Genomic DNA, 22,151 nt, shown 5'->3' with positions numbered 1-22,151 from the left:
CACCACTACCATTTTTTTAATGAATGTAAGTGATGAAGAATGAAGAAGAGAAACCTTGCCAATACCAAGCTTGCAATTATTACCTTGGTATTTATCTGGCTAATAAGGACTTATAGTTCATCTTATGTCTGCATGCCTGGGAAGTGAAGATGCCTGGTGTGGATGATTTGGAGGGACGGGATTTTTGATCAGTGATACTCTAAGGAAAGGATATTTCACTGTAAATCGAGGAGGTGTGTTGCTAGAATGAAGTTGACTGCAGTTACGTGTCTTTATGTCAAAGTTTGCTTGGCCTAAGAATGAGACCTGTGGTGTTGAGTTGTTGTAGATGAGTATCCCGACCCTACTATGTTGTGTTTTTGTGATCGGCTCAAGTTTAATGGTTGAGTTTGCTGTGGCTCTCTTCTTTCATCTGTTTTTTCATTTTGATTCTCATGGGCATACGCTGCTGAGAACACTGTTTTTTAGGAGGAAACAGGGCAGTGTGAGGAGCTCTTGTGTGACGTGTCCTTGAAGCTAATAAGTGTTATCTTGCTCCTCCAGGCACGCAATGAGATAGATACCCTATAACTTTGTTCATTCTCTGAACGCAAATTTGCAGATTATGGAAATAGGGAAGTGATATCTTCTTGGTACTTAGTGGTTGATTTTTTTCTTATTCCTCTGTTGAGGCTAGCACTTGCGGCTTTTGCTTGGTGCAATGGAATGAGTTAAAGGAGATCTTGCTGGGCCACGAGGCTCTGTACTGCTGGAGTGGTAATCCAATGACCTGAGTGTATCGCCCGCTCTGCCATTTGCTTGCTTGTGTGGCCCTTGCTTACAGATTACCTGTTTTGCAAAATGCAAATTGTCTGTTGTCCTTGGCTAAACATCATGAGATCCACACTCAGAAAGCATTTTATATGACTTAAATCATTTCTTCTGTTATCTTTTTATGAGGAAACTGCATTTGTTACCGTGATGGGAAGTGAGACAGTGACTCTTGCGGAATATATTTTAAAGTTTTTATGGAATTAATAGCAATTGTTTAATATTCTATCATGAAACTGGGCCAGAAAAGCTGTAAAGAAAAATTGCAGGCTTGGTTGGATGCTCAAAGAAAGTGAGCATCAAACATAGCCACTAATGTAGTCCTTATGGATAGGGTGAAACGATAAAGAGGTCATTGTATTATCCCAATGACACTCTCCTGGGGGTTTGTAGACATTTAGATATGTGGAACACCTTTGTTAAAACTTTTGAAGCTTTCTTATGTGCTGGTTTTAACATAACCTTTTAAAATTTTAATGAAAACAAATGGAAAAAATACCCTCTATTATGCATCATAAAACAATGGTCTAAAAATAAAGAGAACTGAGTTGGAAGAGTAATGGTTTTGACAAGAAAATTATCAGTGCCTCGAATAAAGAAATATTGTAGATGTGCTGAAATTTTGTGGGGAATAATTGCATGCGTTACTTAAATGGAAGGTATTACAAAAATACAGAAATTGGGGACTTTGTATGCTGCAGAATATAGGCAAAATAAATACCAGATGTTTTTCTCAGTTGTTTTTATTTTGTGCTAATATCTTATTTCTTTCCTTTAAAAAAAAAAAAAAAAAAAGGAAAAAACCATGGCTGATCTGTTGGAATAATTAGTATGGAAAGTTGCACTCTAGTGTTCTGTCTTTAGTTGGGACTAAAGAAAGGTGACACGATACTCTTATGGAGATAGTCGTGCTCCACCCCAGGCAACTTGCCCTTGTCTCTGCATCTCATAATGTTTTAGAAGATAACTATATCCTCCAAGACTGTGGTAACTCGTGTTCTAGGCATACTTGCCAATTTAATTTCTTTCTTTTTTTTTTTTTTTTTTTTTTTTTTTTTGGTATCCAATGCTAGGAAGCAGGTAAATATACCAACAGTGCTTGTTTGGAGCTCTTTGAGGTTGCGATGCTCTGTGGAAGTGCCTGCTTGGCATTTGCCAGTGTAGTGTTTAGGAATTCAGACCAAATAGGCACAAATATATTGTGATGAAAAAGTAGAATTCAGTGTTTTGCTTTCCTTTCCATTGCTCAGCTGCCATTCTGCTGATTGTTCATTAGGGCATACTCCTGTGCTTTAACTTGGCCAGCATAATGCATGCCTTTGAAGGCTGGTGGAAGAGTCAGTGCTTTCATGTGAGCCTTTATGTCTTTATCAAGGTGAATCATAATGTATTCTGAACTAGATAAGACCTGAATGCATAGTGCAAGTTAAAAGAAAACAGTTGCATTGTTTACTTGCATTCTTTACCTACATATTTCACCTCATCCCGTGTAGTCGTCCATATAGAATGATGTCAAAGGGGTTAATGCAAAAAATAAAAGTAGGTCGCCTTGCTTCTGGAAAGGCAAGAACCATTTTCCCTGCTTACATTTCTACTTCTGTAAGACAGTTTTAAACTGTTCCAAGCGGTGCTTTAAATTCCTTTCTGTGCTTTACTGTGCTTGATGGGATCTATGAATATACATATTTTCATTTAAATTGGAATTTCCATGTCAGCTGGAAGTCGCTGACCCTAACTTAATAGGAACAATGTATAGAAAGCATTGACTGGTCAGACTGCAACCTTTACTTTATCTGGAGATTCACTTGAGGTCATGCAATATGCTGCCATTATGATGCATCAGAATATTGCAAGTCATGATTTGTATTTTAATTTGTTTGACGTGCTGGTTTTGAGGGTAACTGTAGGGGGATCTAGATAATCTTCTGAATTACCAGAAGATAGCAGAAAGAAAACTGAATGAAGTTATGTAAGTGTGTTGTGGGAAAAGTGTTGGGAAAGTGTTCTGACCTTTGAGGAACAAGAAATAGACTGTTTATTGAATTTTGTACATTGTTGGTAGTTTGTTTTCAAAGGGGCAGAAGATCATTTTCTCATGCCAGCTACTTTTCAGATATCCACAAAGGAAGTTTTTGTTATGTAATTTTGCCTTGCCACATTGGTTTAAAAAAAAGAAAAAAGAAAAAAGTAAATCCACATAAGGCTTGTTCCATGTGGCCTTCAAATGTGTTCTGTAACACTTGATCTTTATATATTTGCACAGGGAACATGCTCTTTCAGTGGAAGTGAATGACATTCTGATCATGTCTCCCTCACTCCACCTCCACTCTTTTTTTTTTTTTTTTTTTTAATTAAATTACTATTATTGTTATGATTTTAAAATCTAGTATAACTAGTAACTTGGAGAGTATTTCATAAATGTCCTACGAGAAACAGAACAGTTCTTGTCTGGAAAAAATGTACAACTGTTTTGTAACATTGAAGGGTAGCAATGTACATTGTATATATTGATAAAATAGATGCATTGTTGTGAGTTTGGGAGCTCTGAATTTCTGGGTATGTCTTTGAGCAGACATAGCCCTTTAAATGCACACAGAAACATGTGGTGTTCTCTGCCTTCCATAGTAACTTTGTAGCAGGCCGTATCATTGGTTATTCAGAAAGAATGACACGAGGAACATGGATGAAGCTGTCTCCTTCCTAACTATTTGTGCTGCCCAAACTAGTTGTTTGTAAATATGTTATTGTTTTAAGCTCTTTTCTAGTTGGGGTTTGCAGAAGACTGAATAAGCCTAAGGACACAAGACTAAGAACTAGGGAAAAAGCACTGATTGTGGTTGTGTAATTTACTGTGTTAGATTTCAACATAATTAACGTTATTGGAATTATTAAATGCAGCTTACATAATTCTGCTGTAGAGATGGATTTAGTAAATGTATTTACCAGACTCCCACCTTGTTTCACCTGATGGCATATCTACTGCAGAGCACTGAGAATACATTTTGGATCTTTAGCGTTCCAGCCAGAGAAAAGCTGATGAGCAACATCCTGAGTATGTGCAGTGGCAGCAGAGTACTTCAGCAAGTGAAACAGTTTATAATTTTTTCCTAATAAAGGTAGTAGGTCCATGTTCCAGAGCACTGAATCTGACGAAGGGGAGACTCAGGAAGTCTCCTTCTTTGGAGAAGAGGAGGCTTAAGCGAGACCTTTTTGCTCTCTTACAGCTACCTGAAAGGAAGCTGTGGTGAGGTGATGGTTGGCCTCTTCTCCCATGTAACTAGCAATAGGACTAGGAGGAATGGCCTCAAGTTGCTCCAGGGGAAATTCAGGTTGGAGATTAGGAAAAAATTCTTCTCCAAAAGAGTTGTCACGTGCTGGAATGGGCTGCCCAGGGAGGTGGTGGAGTCACTGTCCCTGGAGGTGTTCAAGGAACATTTAGATGTTGTACTGAGGGACATGGTGTAGTAGGAAATGTTGGTGATAGGTAGATGGTTGGACTGGATGATCTTGGTGGTATTTTTCAACCTTGGTGATTCTATGATTCAGTGAAAGTAAATATACCATCCTAATTCACTAAGATAACCTTTATGCCATAGGCTCTTCAATGATATATTTATCATGTATGTGCATACTCAACTACTCCATATGATACAAAGGCACACAGGGAAAGCAAGCAGCTGCTATGCTGTGGAAGAAGGTGGGTTTTGAGCCCATATCAGGTGGTGCAAATAGATATAGGGATAATTTTCAAATTGATTTTTTTTTTTTTTCTTTTGTCTTATGTGGGAAGAGGAAATAAGAAAAATGTGAGGAACTTCTGTCTTCTCCAGTGCAGAGGAATTTCCATGTATGTACTCTGCTTTTAAACACTGTTGCATTTAATTCCTTAGATTACAATAATCCTGAAGTACTTTTTAGCAAAATTTAATTTATTCTCTATTCCTTAAACTCTGTAAGATGCAGTAGGTAGTAACTAGTAGGGGATAAGACACTTAAGTTACAATTAGTGAAATACTTTCAGGATACTTTCCTTCAAGTTCCCTTGCTACAAATAGAACATTATAAAATGTTTTTGACACCAAAGTCACTACCGTCTAGAAATTCAGAGCATCATTAAATGCTTACAGTAGGTAAGTACCTCAGCAGTTTCTACTCCCATGAACCAAGGGCACAAACCAACGAAGATCTGCTATGGGCATTTAGAATATTGTTTTGCTTCCAGTTGGAATAAGGGGTGAAAGAATATTTCTGACCCAAAGAAATGTGACCTAATTCCGCCAGGCAGGGAATTTCAGTCTAAAGTATAATGCTACAGGATTTGTGTTGCCCAAAATATGCAGCACATTTCTCAAATACATGACTAGCAGCCTATCAGCAGGCTCTAATTGTTTTATTGAAGTAGGCAGGAGCGAAGAGCTGAGAAATTCAGGAGTTAACCCAGCTCTGTTAGTGGTGACCCCAAAGTGACTGTCACCATTAACCACAGAGGTGCATTTGCGGTAAAGGAAATTGGCTTTAACTCTTCTAAATACATGACTTCATGGTTAGGATTTTGTAGTGACTTTGTACTTTAACACTGTTTTGCTCATATTTTTTTTCCCATATTAAAACTTAGAAAATATTGCAGTAATGCAAGCAAGATTTAAAAACAAAAAAAAAGAAGTTGTGTGTTGTTTTTTTTTTGTTTGTTTGTTTTGTTTTTCCTAATGTATTGAGTTGCAATCTAGCACACTTTTATAGTGCGAGGTCCAGGAAAACATAGATTTTTCTCTACTGTTTTGAGGCCTAATTTATTTTCCATTGTACTATTGTACAAGTCTGGAAAACATCCCATTTCTTGTGAGTTTGCTGCTGCTCCTGCCAAAAAATATGTTCCCTGTTGGCTCCCTGTGGATGCGGATTTCCACTGATTTCAGCAGGACTTTGCACAAGCAGAAGAGTGGTTGGGGTGGCTGTCACTGTTGCCTCAGTGCCCTGTGTGTGGCTGCTTCTGTAACCAAATCTACAGCCGTTCACCTTCCCCTTTCCACTCATGTTTAAAAATGTCACTGACACGTTGGGGTTTGCAGTCAAAGGAGCTTGATTTGGTATCAAACTCTGACTCAGTGTGATCTCATATAACCTCCAGATGGCCTGACTTGTGGAGATGCTCAGAACAGTCAGATCCCACTCCTTCAGCTATAGAAAACAAATGAGGCAAATGGCAGTAGCAGTGTTTATCTTAATACACATCAATCTCCACTTTCAGCTAATGTTTCAACTTTCCAGTTGCTTTCCTCTGGACAGCATTTAGAATAAGCATTTCAGCACACACAGAGGATCTTATGAATGAACTGTCAATTTCCCACAGAACTGGGGAAAAATCAATATGCCTCTTCCTAGCCTTGAAAATCCCTAGTGAAGACTCCATTACATCAAATAATATTGAAAATCATTTCAAGCAAAGTTCCTGATGTGTGGTGATAGAGGACTTTCTGTCTTCTTTTTGCAACAAGGCAAACACATACTAAGAAAACTGCCTATTCTGTACCTGTTACTGTCTGGCTTTCTCAACCACTGTACTGCTTGCACAAAAATCAAAGGACCGTAGCATCTTTTTCCTAAATATGGTTTTTTTTTTTTTTTTTTTTCCCTTAAGAGGCAAGAAAAACTGTGCCTAGAAGTGTCTAGTGATTTTTTTTTTTTTTAATATTGTATTCAAAGAAAAAAGTAAAGGGAAACTAAATGCCTTTAATTATATGACATATTTTGGGTTTGTAGAGGCTTCTGTTTTGCTGACTCTAATGTCAAGGAGTTAAAACCTTTTGTTTATCTACTGTCATATAATCAGTAGCTTGTCCTATTGTTACAGGGTAATGAGTGTGGTATAAATGAAATTGCAAGGCTGCTTGCAGTAATTCAGCCTACTGGGTGTTTCCTAGCATTAGTGGCTTACCCTTAATGAGAGTCCAGCTTAATTTAGTTTGATTTAGGCACAAATCTTCCGTGATGCAAAATGTTACTTTGCGTCAGGACTCTTTCTCTGTACCAAGAGGGCAGATTCTCCCAGCCAAGCTTTGGTGTCCTAAGCGAAGATGCAGCAGTACTGTGAGAGGCGGCACTTCCTAGCATATCTCCCAGCTGTCGTTTTGTCAGCCTGCAGCACAGGTTCTCCCTGTTGGACACCTTTGCTTTGTGTACAAGTGCATTTATCTTTCTGAGAGCAGATTCTCTGTTTTTCCCTCCCACTGAATTGCATGTCTTCTGCAGCGTTTTGTTTTCCTGCCTGTAATGTGAACTCAGTGTGAACTTAAATGCAAGCGTACAGCTTCATCACATACTTCTCTGATTTCTTTTCCTTCCTGTAAATGTTATTCCAAACACTGCCACTCTGTAATAAGGTACTTCATTGGAGCGGTCTCCTGGAAGGGGTGGCAAATGATCTGCTCTCTGAAGAGCAGGGAATGTTTATCATCATTATCCATTTCTGAGTGTCTTTTTGATGGCTCTGTTGCAAACAGGTTAGTAAGTATTTAATGGTGGGAAATACGCAGTGAGCATGTAGCAAGGTATGAATATATACGTGTGCACACGTACTTTATACAGAGAATATACTGTGTATACATATGGAGGAAACAAAAATATTAACTTGTAAGAGCAGAAATTTATTGATCCATGAGCCTAAAAGCAGGACTTGAAGAGACTGGAAACTCATTTAACTTCTGTTAGCTGGACAGAAGGCATTTTTGCGCTGATCTTCCACTGGCTGTATTCCACCCTTCTGTTGCTCCTGGAAGCTCTGAGGTGGTCCTGTTTCAGTCACACAGGGCTGAGTATGGCTGAAAAGCACTACTTTCTTTTCTATATAAGCAATCTTATTTATCTTCAAATATGTCCTGTTGCTCTGAAGTTAGACAAAACCCCTGCTTGGGTAGTTTGGAAGTTCATAGTTATATCTGAATCAAGACTTCATGATACAAAATCTTTTTCCATGCTAGTGACTAGTGTACTTGACTTAAGGACATAAGCCACTTACATTTTTATGTGATTTACATCTTTGCTGGACTCTGCTTTCCTTCTCTTTTCTGAAAGTAGCTCGTAAATAGAAGCAGTTAATAGGTTTGTATTTTAAAGGAAACCAATATCAGTTTTGATGAGAAAGATACTGAAGGGTTCTTGACACTGTAGTAGGTAAGTTGTAGCTCTCATCTGGCCTTTCTTGTTTTCTGCTGTAGTCCTTTCCTGTCCCTCAGTGATCATGACCCTATCAGCTGTGCTGCAGAGGTGCTAAACTCTGACAGAGGCAAAGGGACAGCTGTGAGGAACAGAAGCTATTGCTATCAGCTTTCCCTGCCCAAGAATGTTGCACGTAGGTGAGGTTTCCAGTGAACTCGTTCTCATGCAGAATTTCATGGATATTTTAAATGCCCTGCCTAGTAAATGACATCAAACTTACAATCAACTCCATCACTACCTGCAGTTTATCTGTAGCACCGGATTACTTCATGAATAAATTATGAAGCCTCTTTTGAGTACCTGATTGATGTTGGTTTTGCCCTCCTTTCAGTTTGTGATCCACTCCAGCTTTCAGTCAGAGGCTATTCTCACTGTTGCGTTCCCCTATTTGTCTGTGCTGGTTCTTACTCCTTTTTCCTGGAGCCCAAATGTCAGCTGGGTTCTTTGCTCTCGGTTCGCTCACAGGAGCCCCTGTATGATCAGTACAATGCTCTGAGAGGCCTTTGTATGGGTGCTGCTTGCAGACTCTTACTTGATCCAGCCAGAAGTCAGCAGGAAAGTGGCAGGACGTAAAAAATAGCACTAGCTTTTTTGGTATCCTTTTATAAGACAATTTTTCTTACTTGACAAATAGCCTGTTTTATGATAAATTGCTTTTTTTCAATATGATACCTAAGCATCTCCTTCTGAAACAGCAAGCCTCAGTGTTGGTGCAAGACCTCCCAGATAGTGCCTTACGGGTAACATTTCCTTAGTTGATGTGTCAGTCCACGAGCCTGATGAATATCAAAGCAGTACCCACTGTTCTGGCTCTGATGTAAAGAATTTCACATTTTAGCTTCATGAACAATTGCTACAGGTGTGAACCTGCATCAGGTGAGGTGGAACGGATGCGGCTGTGTGTAAGATGGCAAGGATTTGAGGAGCGTACTGTCTTTTTTTTTTTTTTTTTTTTTAAGCACATGGAAAGGCTGAAGCTCAGAGTCACGGTGATGTTGCTTGTTCAGTAAAGGGCAGAAGTTAAAAAAAAAAAAGGCTGTTTGCTGCTCCTATGCCTCTTAGATGCATTCTAAGTAAGTCCAAAATATTTTGAGAATTTGTGTAGATACTTTCTTGTACCTATATGGAGCTGTCAGCTTCAGTGAGATCTGCTATTTATTTAGATCTTAGTGTATAAGGGTCAGATTTTCATTTTCTCTAAAAGGCCACTTTGTACCAATCTGCCTGCGTACCCTGTTCTTAAAATGCCTGCAGACTACATTTATAGAGCAGGGTAGAACAATATTGCAGTTGTGGTGTCAAATTTTGGTGTGAGTACGTTTAGACTCTCAGTTTAGGGAGTTCTAAGGTGCTTATAGGCTGAAGGGCTGGACTTTGTCTCCATTGTGGGGTGGAACTGAACTTTTGCATAAGTGATGGGGAGAAAAGAGACTTGTAACTTCTCGCTGGATGAGCAGAAGTGCAGAACTTTCTATGTCTTGCTCATAACACGGGAGGTATTTAACTTTGGAGAATGTAATCTTGTAGAAGTTGTAAGGTAGTCAAATTCTGCCTGAATGAAACCTATTATTCCACCTCCGTGCTGCCTTCAGAATAGTTGTTTTTCTGCATTTACTGGTATCACAGTGCCACTTAAGGAGCTCTCTCTCACTGTTTCACTCTGTTTTGCTAATAGGACTTTATCCTAGTTTAAAAATTCTCTATCTTGGAGCAAAACTAAAATAACCAAACATGAAAAGACAAACCAAAATAAATATGTACGTAAAGACATTTCAGAATTCACAGAAAACAAACAGTGGATCAATTACCTAGTGCCTTCCCTTTCCCTCATCCACTTCCTGATATGGTATTAATTTTGAATGAGCTTCCTGTGTAGCTTGCTTTCATCCACTTAGGGTGTAGAACACAAAGGCTTTCAGCACTGTAAATACTTGGGGCCTTGTCGTCTGCATAAGAGCAGCTCCTGTGGACTTCAATAGGAATCACTTGGTGGCAACTGCATAATTAGACCCTTGGTTTTCAAGCAGTGGTGTTTTTTTTGTTTTTGTCCTTTTTTTTTATTTAAAAAAAAAAAAAAAAAAAAAAGAAATATTAAAGAAGGAGGTGAGAGGAAAGCTGCAAGAGGTCCTCCAAAGAAAACATGGAACAAACTTTGGAAAGAGCTGAATCTCTTACTTTGCTGTGCTTAAGTAAAGAGCAGACCAAACAGGTAACAAGTTAGTTTAACCAACAAACTCTGTCACAAACAGGGGAGCCTGACAGGCGTTTCTGCTGGTTTATGTCTTAGAGTAAGTATCCATCTGACCATCCTGATCTTTTAAATGAAAACTTCTCCTTGATAACAAGAGCTGCTACATGTGAACCTAACACCTGTAGTGCTGAGAGAACATAGCTGTTCTATGTTCTCTAGTTTTGAAGTTATGTGCTTGTATGAAATAGCTTTACGTACTCCGAGCTATCACTTAACAATGTTTTCTGCAGGATATGTTCCTTCCCACTGGTCTGGACAGCAACTTGGCCACGACTGTTTTTTTTTTTTTTTTTAAACTAGTACAGTATTGAGTACTGAATTGGGCTTTTGTCAGACGTGTATGTAATAGCAGCAAATTCATGTAAAGCTGTGTCCAACGGAGCTACTAATGCCCATCTGTTAAGTACCACTACTTATGTGGTCTACCATTAGCCATGTAAGAAATCACCATGTTTTATTAATGGCTTCTGAACTTTAACAACATCTTAGGCTAAAGATAATGGCTTCTGCATGAAATACATTCCATTGCTGCTAATGGTGTTTGAGTAAGCTAACGTGGCAAATAAAAGAATTTCTGTAAACAAAGCATAAAAGTCGCTATATATATAAATCAAACCTGAAAACCAGTTTATAGCTGAATGGAAGCTGAACTTCTCAGAGTAGTTTTGGTCATATTTAGGTGATTGATAGAGAAAATGGAAAAAGAGTCTGTCTAAAAGCAGGACTTGATGAATACTGCTTTTGACTTCTGCTATTGGATTGTCCTGTAGTTTGTGGTAACACGGTATGTGTAGATAGTAATAGTGTTTACTAATAGCAATAGTTGCAATACTACTAAAAAAAAAGCAAACCCAAACACAAAACAGCAACAGGACAGGAAAACCAGCCTTTCTTTTTGCTTTTAAGGAAAGCTTTAAAGAAGTATAAATCTGATTCTTATTGAGTGTGTGTGTGTGTATCTACATATAAAACAAAACACAAAATAAAGGCAAGATTAACATTCCCTCCTTTTAAACTGGTCCACCAAGAGAGATCAAGAAATTATTTGGGCTGCTGCATTGAATCCTTAATCTACTGGTGTCAGACATCTTCAAACGTACCATTAACCTACAGATCCAAAAATTGCTTCAAGGTTTTGGAGAGGTGCTGAGCCTTGCCTTTTGATCAAGTTCTGTGCAAGGGAGCTTCCTAAGGGAAAGAATCCGGCTTTTCTCTCTCTAGAGTATGAAGAAACACTATCTCACTGCACCAACAACTCTATAAAACAAGCTGAAGAGAATTTTTAATAATAAGGAATTGAAAAAATGTTTCTGTGAAGATCAGTTGTATGGTCTTGATTCTGTTAACTTTGCATGTTGACAAATTAAAGTGTTATAGGTATTTAAATATTTATAGACCGTGTACTGAATGATAAGAAAGATGTAGCGAAAAGAAAACTTTTGAAATATTTTTCATTTGAAATTCTGTCCGATGCGAAGGCAATTTGGAGGTCTTACATTTTAGACAAAAAGGGCTGTTAGGACAGTGTATCTGCCAGCTTAAACATGCTGTGTTCAATGTAAGATGCAGCTTCATAAAGCAGCTGAGGGGCTAGTGAAGAGTGAGATGGGAGAAAATGCACCGGTCAGAGTGAGGATGGGATCTCTGGGAGCTGCTAAACCATTTTGCTGCTGAAACCACTAACTGGTTTAACTGCCTTGAATAAAAGCTGTGTGGCTTTGTGCAAGTACTGTTTATGTCAAACGCTGACCCTGCAATGAATATTTGACATAATTGATAATTTCTATGGGTAGACCAACATCTAAAAAAGCATTGAACAATCATAGAATCACAGAACAATTTGTGTCAGAAAAGTCCTTAAAGATCACCTTAAAGGCCTTGAATGCCTTCAGAGATGGGGCATCCACAGCTTCTCTGTCTCGCTGCTCTTGAAGGGAAGAATTTCTTCCTGATGTCTAACCTGAATCTACCTTCTTTTATTTTAAAATTACCGGTCCTTGTCCTGTCACCACACTCCTTTATAAACATGTTGTCCCTTGAAAATATCTCATCTTAATTAGCTATTAAGTCTGTGGGTATGTTGTCTTCCCCTGTTGTTCTCAAGATCTTTAACTCTGAAATCTGAATTTATCAGTAACACCTTAGACCAATCCCAGACTGAGTTAGGAAAGCCTCAGTGGTGAAAGGTGTGTTGAAATCTGAAGAAGATATTGATCTGGAAACTAAATTATTAATACAGTTAAGGGTGCCTGGTATAACACACTGTGAGTGTGCCTGGAATGGCATTTCCAGTGTACTTCACTGAAGGCTGGTGAAGTTCCACTCTTTTCTTACTTTCTTGAGCTTTGGGGTGAATGTGTAAGTGTCTAATATGAATTCCTCTTTCTGGCTCAGCCTGAGATAATGCCAGCAGTTCAGACTTCACAGTTGGTCTCTGTAAACTGTTATGAAATTTCAAAATGAATTCTCAGTGTTCAGAATGAGAACAGGGTGGGGTTATGAAAGTGTTGTTTGTGAACTGTTCGTAACAGTTTATCATCGTTGGTAAAGAAACCAGAAGAAAAAGAAGTAAGAGCTGAAGTTTCAAAGTGAGTATTGGGAGTCATTTTGTGTGCTTAATAAAAGATGGCTTTGACATTGTCAAAATTACGCTACTTTAATAAGACTATATTAAAAAAATTATACATTCATTTAAATTGAGATATAATTATTAATCAATGTCTTGCCTTCAAGAAAAGGCATTTTGCATTTAAAATAAAAAGAAAATTTGTGAATTTTGATGAGATTAGAGAATGAAAACTTGCACAAGGCTGAACAGAACAGTTGTTTTGAAGCTTTTTTGGATGATCTGCTGTGAGGTGCCCTGATCAAGCTTCCCTTCTTGCCTCCCTTTACTCTACTACTAAAAGTTAGCTTCAAGCATTTCCCGATAAAGAAATGAACTAAGAAGAGCTTTGAAGAGTGGCCAGTGGCAGATACCTGGTGAGAAGTGTTAGGACAAGGCAGACAGGTAGTGATAAAACTCAGAGAATATGCTCTGACTCCTCAGCCTTTCATAGCCAGAGTTAGGATATTTGTATTTGGTATCTCTAGATTGATTTTAATTTGTGAATTTTTCCAGTTGCCCCTTAAATCTCTAACTTTATGAAATACTTGATATCCAGTTATTAGTTGTGCCTTTTTTCTGTTGGGCTTGGCTTATTTTAGGGAGAGTTGGAACACCAACAAGCATGTAATAGAGCATTCTGTGGATTATAGTCTATTAACTTTGATGAATATATCGACCTACCCTTTTTGAAACTGCAGTGAAAGTCTTGCATCTGAAAAAATGTGACTTGAAACACCTTTTCTCTCAGCCCTGACTTTTCCATACAATACCACTGAGAAAAGCATGTTGGATGCTTTCCTTTTCAGTAGTTCCGATGGTTGAATTACAAATGTTGGAGGCGTATAAAGCCAAGTAAGTGTGCCAGTCCAAGAAAAGTGCAGCTGGATGTCACAGCTGAAAAAGCTTGCTGCTGGGAAGAAGAGTTCAAAGTCCGCAGATGGTGACCTAGTTGGATCTTTACACAGCTCCTCCAGTTGTTATGAATTAACCATTTTCAGCCCAGGGTATTTTAACAGCAATATATGCAGTATCTGCTCTTATGCCTTGGTAATAAACAGTTTTTCTGTTAGTAGTTTTTAATGTAGGTTTGTAGTTACCAGCACTTCTGTCCTTTTTCATCCACTTGTTGCCTTGCCCACCAAAGGGAAGAAACAAGCAAGCCTACACCACCAAAATTATTTTATTCTGCCACCAGTTATGGTGGATACTTATTAAACAATAAAATTGCATGGTGAGAGATGAGAACTTTGTGATAGACAAATGAATCCAAAGATATTCTTAGGTGGGCACCAGATTATTTCCTTCTTTCATAATTATTTTGAAGACTCTCTATTATTAGTATGTGAAAGCTCAGCCATATCATCTATCCAATGTTTTTGGAAGAAAAACTAATACATAGTTGGCAGTCAGTTTAGTTAAGCACTTTGGCTGTTTCACAGATTTGTAAGCATCTGTGTTGCAGTTTTGTTTATGTAGTACAAATTTCCTTTATTCAGCACTGTTTCAAACTTGCCTGTTCTTAATGTCTCATTTAAACCCGCACGTTATAATCCATTATGCTCTGATTTAAGTCTACCTTTCTGAAGCAGAAGCTTTAGACAGAAGCAATTTTTGTTTAAATATATCTTCTTGGGTAAAAGGAACATAGCTCTATTTATGCTTGAAGCTTGCCTTTCTTCTCTGTTGTTGTGATAGTTGTCATTATTTAGCAAACAGGGAGTCCTGAACCAGCATCTTTGCTGCCTGATAGTGGTGTAGGGGTTCTGAGCAAGGTGGAAAGCTTGTGCTTTGTCTGGGTCCTGAGGAGGTATGTAAACATACTTGTGGATTTTGGGAAGTGATGTCTACGCTGTCTCCGAAGTAGAGACTGGTGTCATGGAGGGCATGATATTGAGGTGTTGCATGAGGCAATTTGGCGAACAGTGAACTCATTGGTGTTGTATAGGTATGACATCCCAAGGCCCACCAGGTTGTATTGTAGCACAAGTGTATTCTTTAATCAAGACAAATTTGTAGAAGACATCTTATGTTATACCACAGCATTTGACATCTGATGTAAGTTACACTTTTTTTGTTTGCTTGCACAATATTTGTGGGAGGGGAGGAAGAACAGAAGTGGCATAGATGATTACTTCTATCTGGCTGAACAAAGAGGAGGCAAGCACTAGATTATCTGATGGTGTATGCTTTTAGAAAAAAAAATAGTTCCTTTAAAGTGAGCTGACTGCAGAGGTGGAAGATGCATTTCAGATTTAAGCTAGTTTAGTAGCCTTGGGGGGAAAAAACAAAACAAAACAAAACCAAGCTTACAGAGTGTTGAGACTTTCTGTTTCACTGAGAAAAAAGTGTTTCTGAATGCCTTTGAAAGTTCTTGTTCCCAGGTCCACAGTCTGATCCCAGCAGGAACTGAATTTCCAGGTAAATAACATTTTAATCTGAATTCCTGTTCCTGTAGGAAACCTTTGCTAGGAAGTATAGACCCGAGTAAACAGTTTAGAAGCTGTTCAAGCTGACGTCTTTTTTTATTTGCTGCATGGGATCTGTTTTAGAAGTACTTCAATGAAAACTTGGACAATAGAACAAAACACTTCAAAGCTTATCATTTAAAGGCATGTTATTTAGTTTAGCTGGCAGGGTTTGGTGGTTGGTTTTTGTTTTTAAGGTTTTTTTTGAGTGTGAGGTTTTCTTTTTTCTTTTTGATTTCCTCTCCACTTTTGGAGCTTGATGTGTAACTGTTTTGCATCATACCCTGCTCTGCAATGTGATAGATTATGTTGAATGGGAAACAAACTAACCTTTGCAAGTTAGATTTAATGGTTGAGATTAGATATAATTCCAAAGGTGTAGTTGCTGGAATATATGGTTCCTATTAGCGCTGATAATATCCAGCGTAAGCGGTATACTTTAAGATGTTAAATTTCTTTCTTTCTTTTTTTTCCTGATTCTGTTTTCCTGCTTCCAAGGAATGCTGAAGAGCTTTTGCTCTTGCCAGCCAAAATCTGTTTTTGTACTGAGGGGTCCCTGCTGGGGAAACCTTTTCCTGCTATCTTTCTTCTCTCCACAGGGTAGTGGGCATAAGGACTGCCCTCCTGTCTGCTCTGTTGATAGCCATGTGTTCTCTGCTGCCTGCTGTAGCAGCTGCTGCTCCTGAGCCTAACTCAGAGAGCATAAATTAAACTACAAAGGTCTCCCATGGCCACTCTTGGCTGACACTGCAATGGCAAATCAGGCCTTCTACATCATCTTCACTTGGCTTTCCTTCTTTTTTTTCCTCAAGGATTTCCTCTGTGTTTACATCAGTCACTGTCGTAATGCTGGGTTGAGTAGGTGCAGCAATCCAGTCACTCCAAATGGTTTATGTACTTGAGTGTCCGAGCAGTTTGTAGAGAAAAGAATTATCAATGTGGGTTTCATCAGAAGCTCAAATCCTTTTCCTTTTCATAATTTCTGGAAAGACAGACTATTTTTGTTCTTTTTATGTATGCTGAAGATACAGGCCCGATTTCTTTCCCCTCTTCCCATGAGGTCATGTAGAGTTTTAAAAACAGAACCGTTACATTGCCGTTGTGTGCCAGTGACTGAAGGCACAGCAGTGAGTGGAGTCTTTTCTCTGATAGGGCTGTATTTTCTTAAAGCTTGGTATCTTACATTGTTTATATGGAGCATCTCTAACTCCTACAGGGCAGAGGGGGGTATGTGATGGGAGGTGGAATGCCATGAGGTTGGTTATGTGGGTTTCCTGACTAAGCTGTGTATATGGGTTTTTGGCAGCAAGTGTGGCTTTCTTTAGATATGTTTTTTTTCCTGTATGTCTCAAACTTAGTTAGGTGTTCTTTGGTTCAGTATACTTGTATGTTAGGGTACTTTATTGTAAGTGATACAGTAAGGGAATAACTTGACAATGTTTTTTCAGAACTTTTTCTTTAATGAAGCTCAGCACAGCCATCAATTTTATTTATTATAAAGACTTATTTAGGGTTGAGCTGGACAAGGGTGGACTTCAAGCACTTACAAAACCTTCCTAGAAATCACTGGCACTGCCTTTGTGCAGAGTCCTAATTTTCAGAGGAAAAAGAATTAGGCAAAACTTTCAAAAGTATCAGAAGCTGTGACAATCATCGAAAACAACTACGGACTGAAAGAGGCTGATAGGAATTTCTCACTGATAATGCGGTATGCTGAAGCCCATGTTGCATGCTAATCACAGATTTCTGAATGATGTAAGTGCTCTTTGAAAAATTTTCATTGTTTTAAAGTTTTTCATTAACAGTATCACCGTAGTTGTGGAAGTTGTATAAGTATGCCGTAATATTTGGAAATAATTATAGGTCCAGCCATGGAATTGCTATTATATCTACTAGTTTGACTTAACAAGAGCAAAATGCCATTACTACCTTCATAATCAGATTTATTTTAATGTCTTTGAACAAAATACCTCTGGAGTCAACTGCTGAGTGCTTTAACTGCTTCCTTGCTGCTTAATGAAACAGTGGCCTTGCCAGACTGCCTGCTATTGTGGTCCTGCTTCTTGGGCTCAGTTTCCATTCCGCCTCTCGCATATTAGCTATCTGGAACGTCTTCACTGATGCCTACTGCGGCTACATGCAATACAATACTCAGGTGTATGCAGAATAAGCAGGGTCGATGTTCACATTTCTTTATTCAGTTTTCACGTGTGGTGGCGGACACAGAGGCTCAAAAAGTCCTCTTTTTAAAGCTTGACACTGAGGTGAACGGTCTTCTAAGAACAGTGGAAAATTGCTGCTGCTTTTTTTTTTTCTTTTTACCCAGAGTCCCATGGGTGTAGTTAGTTAATTTTAAAGAAGCGTGTGTGGGGGGAATTCTTTCACAGTACCTTCTTGAATCTTTGACTGTTAACAAATGAATTTTACAGCATTTTTCACTTCCTACAGCGATTTCAATTAATATTCAGAAACTACTGCTCAGAGTTGGATTATGCTGTTGCAAGGTTAGATGGGGAGGAGCTGATTACTCTTGCTCGGTTTGGGTAATTCACTAAATAGATTGAAATGGTTTAGGATAAAGCTTTACTGAGGTTTCTTTGTGTCTATTTCTTCAAGTCTGGAAGCAATGAACAAATGCCAGTAACTCAGATAACTCTCTTGAATGAATACATATGCTATCTCATTTAGTCATACTTAATATTCTGCATTGTGAAAGCCTAAAAATTAAACTTACCTAAGCTTAGAACCCTACCATCTTCTGTTCCCCTCTCACCCCCTCTTTTTCTCTCTACACTTGTGTTGCATTAAAATGTGTTAATTTTTTTAAAATATAATTGATTTTAAAGCTCTGGGGAAGAGGTAGCAGGACTGGGACTTCTCCAGCTGCTCCTTTTATCTTGCTAATAGGGCTACTGTGAGCTACCTTGCCGGTGAGGCAAGAGGACAAGATTGAGCAAGCAAGCTGTTACATGAAAGCAAACATACATACACAAAAGTGTGTGCTTTTTTTTCTTCAGTAAGTTTAATATTATTTGCATGTGCTGAATGAATAATCCTGCACGCTGATATCCTGTATCTCTATGCCAGGTACATCAGGATGAGTGGGAGAGCGAGTGTCTGTGCAGCATCCTTGCAGAGGAACAGTGGCAGGATAGTTCTGTAGGTCTTGATAGCTCTTTCCTGGGAACCCCACACCATCCCAACCATGCCAGGTCTCTGATGTGAACTTGCCAGCTAGCACTTGGATTGAGTAAGTTGCTCTTTATTAGCTATTCATCTAGAGAGTTGCTGTTTTAACAGACTTGCTATGTTATGTTTTGTTTTTCCTCTTTAAACGGTAAACTTTCACCTGGAGAGAATGAGAAATACTGTGTGCACTGTCTTTCTGATTGTGGTGATACAAAGGCATATAGATTTCTGCTTAATGATGATCAGCCCAAATCAGTATTGTGAGAGGAAAAAGTATAAGGTGTTGTGAGACACCCAAAAAGATTGCCAAGGACTCGTAAATTTAGTTGTAGGAATTGTACCATTTCTGTCAGCTGATGCTGCTAATGTCTTTTTTTGTCACTGAAATTGTATCATCTTTGAACGCGTTTTCGTGTACCAGTTCTGCTGGACTTTCTTTTGGGTTCAGAAGATTGGCTTTTATATAAGGCTCCTTCCTGTCCTCCCTTGGCTGATTAAATAACATTTCCCTGAACTTTTGACATAGCTTTGTTTGTGTTATCTCTTAAAGGTGAGGAAGAGGACTGAGCAGTGTGTCTGCATCCTTTTCCTACTTAATACCGTGGCTAACAAAACAGATGTCGAGAGGTCATGAGGGCACCTGCCTTTGATGTTCTCTTTTGCAGGCTAGAAAATCAGGAGCGGTACCTGAAGTACTCAGTAGACTGTACTTGCCTGCTGTTACACTGAGATTTGTAAAGGCTGTAGAAGCAATATAAATAGCTTTCTTTTCCAGGTAATATTCATTCTGCCCTCAGCTGTGACCAGTGCACTTCTGTTACAGCTCACTGTTTAATATGAGCTGAAGATACTCTTCAGCAGTAGCTCAGAGTCAGAAAGGGAGTGCGTAGTTGTAGTATAGAATTCATTATTCTGGAAAATGATACTGATATGATCCAGCTGACAGTTTTTAGGCTTGCTGGCATGGTCTTTCTACAACACAGGATGCTTTGTTCATTTAATATTGTGCTAGGAGATTGCCATGCTGTCAGGCAGGCTAACTGTGAGGTTTTGATTTTTGTTACGCTTGATTTGGGTTAGTGGTACTTCCTATGTTGCCTGTGGGTACTACTGCAGGTGCCGTTCATGACAGATAAATATGCTTTTCCTTCTCACTTGGCATATTCTTGTAATGTCATTCCAAGAGTAATAACAAAAAGCAAATTATTAAAAATATTATCTTGTGGTTTGTCATTTGGTTTTCTTCTCCAAAACAAGAATTCTTTTGAAGCTAGTGGGATTTTGAGGGCTTTTTAAGAAAGAATAGACACAGGGTTTTTTCTAAGACTGACCTGCTCACCTTTTGCTGGACCGTGTCTATTTTTAAAGGAAACCTGGGAAACAACTTCAGGATACTGAAAAGAATTGTTCAAAAGGGTCATTTGCTCTGTTCTGTTTCCTCATCCTCCTGTGGTGAGGCTTGGCCTGGTCTGCGTGTTAAGAAGACAGTTACTCTGACTAGCTCTCTTACAGGCTATAGATAATCAAGATGAAAACTTGCCTAGTAATTTGTTAAGTTTTGGACTGAAGTAACAGGCTTTGGTTTGGTGTGACTTGCTTTGCTCAGAGTTTGGTAGGCTTAGCAGATATCTATCTGGTACAAATAGACTTGCATTAGAATGTATTTTTTCTTGGCATCAAAACAGTATGTATTTTCTCACTGAAGCTCTTCCTTGCTAGTTGTTAAAAGCAGCATATTTCAGAGGTGCTCATGGAAGAATAAAGCTTGGTTAGTTTTGAGCAGTTACTGGAAAACTAATGCTGTGCTCCAAAATATGAGTTGTGAATTCTTTGCTCTGTTGAGTGAAATATGGCTGGTGTGACCCAGTTTATTTGCATATTAAACACGCTAGATACTTTTTGTCTTTTTTTTTTTTTTTTTTTTTTTGCATGTTTCCTAGGAAACAAGTGCCCTGGTGTAGTAGAGAACAGTTATTGTATGGAGAATGCTGCCTGTCTGGAAGCATTGTTCTTCTGTTGGTGAAAGGCTGTAAAGGGGAAAAAGCTGGAGTTTTTGAAAGCATCTTTATTGAGCAGAATGGCACAAAGGTGTGTCTTTTCACTCGGCTGTTCAGCACCCTAATGTATTTATATTTTCTTCGGTAGTGGTTTCTATGTTTCTGTGCTGTAATAGCTTCTCTAGTGAAACTAGTATATATGTTCCTGTTCCAGGCATACTAAAAGAAACTGATGTTTTTTTTTAGTAATGGTGACTTGTTTGTCATCCACACTGAGCAACTTGTAGATATATATTTGTAGCAGCATTTTATTTTGAATATTTGGAATGGTAATAGCAATACAGAGCTATTACCATGCAGAATATGGGGTGAGAGTGAACTTCTTGAAATGGTATTCATGTCAGTGAAGTCGCTAAAGGGCGGGGGGAGGGTGACCAAAAAAAAAAAAGTAAAAGCTATTATGGGTCCCTGGATGTTGTGTTGAGGGAGTGGTTTAGTGGGAGCTATCGGTAACAGGTGAACGGTTGGACTGGATGATCTTTGAGGTCTTTTCCAACCTTGGTGATTCTATGATTCTATGATTTTCCATTTGTCACTTTGTTGGTGTTTCTGTTCAGCTCAGTGTTTGTTATTGACACATTAAAAGGGATAGGCATAGTTGTTGCGATGCTAATGTTGATGCAGCGAGAGTGAAGGAGTGATTTGGAGGTGGTAATCCTGGTTGAACTGAATGATCAACTAATGAGAATGGGTGGGAGGAGTGAAGCTGAGTTTGAAAAGACGCATTCCTTTCTCCTTCAATTTGCTTAGTATCTGTGAGCTTTTGGTAATGTGTGACAGAGGAGGTGAGTTCTTGGATTTGAAAGTACAGTGCAATTTCTTTTTGCACTGTAGCTTCAAAAGCTCTCATGGAGGGACCTCTGATCCATGGTGCATGTTGTATAAAGCTTTATCTTTTGTAATTTGTAACTTCATCTGTTCATTCTGAACTGCTTGAAGAAGTTGAGTGTGTGTAGCATGTGATGACAGTCTCTCAATGACATCCCTCACAGATACCTGAATTGTGAGCTGCAGGCAGAGTGTCACTTTGGTTGCTATGGCTCGCTGTGGGTGAATTATTTGCACCTTTATGTTTTGGTATTTCATTTATTTCTTGCTGTTGTTTCAGGCTTTAATACTATCCTTCTGATCTTTTTCCTTTTCTCTCAATCCACAGTGCCTAGAAAAGGGAATGGTTCAGTGAGGAGATAAGTCTGTGTAACTCCATGATTCCCTGCCAGAGCTTTTATTTTGCAGGATTTTATTCAGCCCCTGTCCTCAGGGAAGGTTAGGTTGCTAATAGCAGTGTATTATCATGAGCCTTCTGGAAAGGTGAGCTAAATAAGGGGATGTGGTAGGGAATGGAGCTTGTGTTGATGTTATTGCTTTTGGATTTGTAATTCAGCTGAGCTAATTCTTTAACTGTATTTGCCAGTAATGTGGATATAATGCACACTTACTGTCTTCCCCCAAGGATTATATCTTTCAAAAGTCTCAGTACCTTTTGATAATAAACTGCACTGAAGGTATATATGAGGCTTCAAAAATCTTGTGGAAGACTTTAAAATAAAACTGTA

General features: G+C 38.7%; 1 protein-coding gene across 1 annotated transcript in view; it reads left to right on the top strand.

Moving 5' to 3' along the window:
* TSPAN5 (tetraspanin 5) overlaps positions 1-22,151 on the top strand; it is an 82,515-nt gene that overhangs the window by 1,127 nt on the left and 59,237 nt on the right. The window lies entirely within an intron of this gene.

This window comes from Meleagris gallopavo, chromosome 4 (genome assembly GCF_905368555.1).
Source record: "Meleagris gallopavo chromosome 4, MGAL_WU_HG_1.1, whole genome shotgun sequence".
In the NCBI taxonomy this organism is placed as follows: Eukaryota; Metazoa; Chordata; class Aves; order Galliformes; family Phasianidae; genus Meleagris; species Meleagris gallopavo.
This window is presented reverse-complemented; position numbering and strand designations above follow the sequence as displayed.